This window comes from Ailuropoda melanoleuca, chromosome 7 (genome assembly GCF_002007445.2).
Source record: "Ailuropoda melanoleuca isolate Jingjing chromosome 7, ASM200744v2, whole genome shotgun sequence".
NCBI classification, from domain to species: domain Eukaryota; kingdom Metazoa; phylum Chordata; class Mammalia; order Carnivora; family Ursidae; genus Ailuropoda; species Ailuropoda melanoleuca.
The window spans coordinates 118,251,533-118,254,530 of NC_048224.1; positions in this window are offsets into that span (position 1 = coordinate 118,251,533).

A 2,998-nucleotide genomic window follows, 5' to 3' on the forward strand; every position below is an offset into this window, starting at 1 on the left:
CTCAGCCATCAGAAAGAACGATTACCCAACATTTGCAGCAACATTGACGGGACTGGAGGAGATTATGCTAAGTGAAATAAGATTAAGATTATGCTAAGTGAAATAAGTCAAGTGAAATAAGACAATTATCATATGGTTTCACTCATTTATGGAACATAAGAAATAGCAGGGAGATCTGTAGGAGAACGAAGGGAAGAACGAAGGGGGGGTAAACAGAAGGGGGAATGAACCATGAAAGACTATGGACTCTGGGAAACAAACTGGTCGCTTCAGAGGGGAGGGGAGTGGGGGATTGGGATAGGCCAGTGATGGGTATTAAGGAGGGTACATATTGCATGGAGCACTGGGTGTTATATGCAAACAATGAATCATGGAACATTACATCAGAAACTAGGGATGTCCTGTATGGTGACTAACATAACATAATAAAAAAATAAAAAAAAAATATTTTAATTTTGAAAACAATAATAAAGTGCAATTTTTTTTCAAAAAGAAAAAGAAAAATTGTTTGATTTATAATATGGAAACAAAATTGAATTTGAGAATTTAAACAAGACTCCATATAGAATTGACATTTATACTGACATTTTCAGAAAAAATGTTGAGTCAGAAAATGACTTGATTGCATGTACATATTTGTGTGATGTGAAAACAGATAAGATCTATATGGGATTCTGGCATTTCCATCCTCATTAACAACCACGTGGAAGGAAACTAAGATAAGACTGTGATCTATATACATTGAAGATGAAAGATTTTTGTATATTCCCTCTCCTCCCAATAGCATGGCCAAGTGTATAACCAGATCTCTTTTCATGTTCTTTTTTTTCCCCTAGAGCTGAAGTAAATGAAAACACATAATGTATCAGGATATAGAAAAGTGCATGAACATTATCATACATCTAACATACACATATAGAAATACAGACAAGACACAGAGTTCTTACAGTTTTGTTTTAAAATTTTAGCCCTGAGGGGCACCTGGGTGGCACAGCGGTTAAGCGTCTGCCTTAGGCTCAGGGCATGATCCCAGCATTATGGGATCGAGCCCCACATTAGGCTCTTCCACTATGAGCCTGCTTCTTCCTCTCCCACTTCCCCTGCTTGTGCTCCCTCTCTCGCTGGCTGTCTCTATCTCTGCCAAGTAAATAAATAAAATTTAAAAAAAATTTAAAAAAAATTTTAGCCTTGAAATAGGTACAATAATGCAGAACTCCCTAGCTTAAAAAAAGAACGCTTGGATCCAAATCATGTTTCCAACAGATGGAGTAAGTTAAGGTTACCTTACAGATGACTTAAACTTTTTACTTACTATTTGTAGAGAAGACTTTTAAGATTTTTCATTTGCCTGGTTTCCAAGTAGCCTTCTCCCCTACTCCACCCCCCCCCCCACTTTTGATAAGAATTATCTCCCTGTTTACATTTAAGGAGAGTTTCCAAATTCCAAGACTGGGTGGAATTTACATCTCAAAGGCACAGAAAAAGAATGCAAGTTCCTCCAAGAAAGACTTTTGTTCCCTGGTCCAGAATTTTTACAATACATATAAGCCTTTTGATATGAATAGGAAAGGTTTTGGGATTAGTAAAGAGAATAGTAGGCTTTTTCTGTTCCTATATAGATTCAATTTGTCAGACAAGTTGTACACGTTGGCCTCAATTTGTAGGACAGGTGTTTTCAATTCCTCAAAGAACTGGGTTGCAGTCTGAATTGCATTCAGCTATATTATCATCAATTTGCTTCTTTGTATCAGGGAGAAGATCTTTAAGATAGACATCAAAAGACACCTATCTTCTTGATTTAGAGCTGTTTGTCATTGGATGTTTTTTTCTTTCCTTCTGGGTACATAGTTTCATTTTAGTTCAGGGAAGAAGGCCTTTTAAAAAAGTTCCTATTAAGTTCTGAATATCAGTTTCCAATCTGGCCAACTTCTGACCATACAGCTACTTTAAAAAATCCTTTCAAAGGTGTTGTTAGGATTCAGCTGGGAGAAACAGTAAATATTCCTGGTTTTACTAAATGACATCATGGATGAAAAGAGGCATCCCCAAGGATGGTGTAAAAGATACTACCTTCCCAAGATCTAGAGCCACTCCCACAGATAGCTAAAAGAAAGACTTCGGCAATTCGCTTGAAAACTGGCAACATTCCATAGGGTCCTCACTGCAGATGGGGTGCAATCTACATTTCTGTCTGACCATATCTTTGGGCCCCCAGCCTGAACTGACAGCTTGGGTGGCCCAGGTAGGCAGAAAGCTGAGACAAATTCCTGATACACAAAACTTGACAAAGGAGAAGGCAATTGCTGTCTCTGGGAGAAAAAAGGATCAACAACCAATAAGGGACAACGTGAGATTTTACCTTCCTCTATCAGCTGGACTATGGAAATCCAGAAAAGGTAACCCTAGAAAGAATTCTTACCCTTCACTGGCTTCTGCCAGTTTTCCCAGGTCCTACCTGCAGTCTTTGAACTGAGTAAGATGTAAAATAGAAAATGTTGCACCAGTATCTAAAAGAATTTGGAAAGGTTTTCCATTTTTTTTCTAATTTTAGTTTCTCCATGGCTGTTTAAGGGGATAACAATTTGCCAGAGAATCTCTGAGTCCTGTCAGTCCTGGGACTGACCCATAGAGAAACTTCCTTAGAGGGTAGATATGGGGACATTCAAGTTGGTGTCAAAGGACTTGGAAAAATCTTTGAGGACAATATTTCTTTTATTTTGTTCCCCTCATCCACCGCTCAGTGTCCTTGGTGATTACAAATGAGATGCCAATCTCTGGGCAGTGTTTGATAATGGACCTATAGGAGGGTGCAGTGGGGGGAGACCCAGGTATTTTAGGTTTCTGCCCCTTGGGGCTGTTATAAGGCCACTACCTTGATGGACTTTTGTTTGTGGTCTTGTGGTCTCTTCAGAATGGAAAGGCAATTCAGATAGAGGATAAGTCAAGTGAGTGAGTACTCAAGTAAAGGAGGATGGAGAGGAGTAGTAGGAGTCACCTC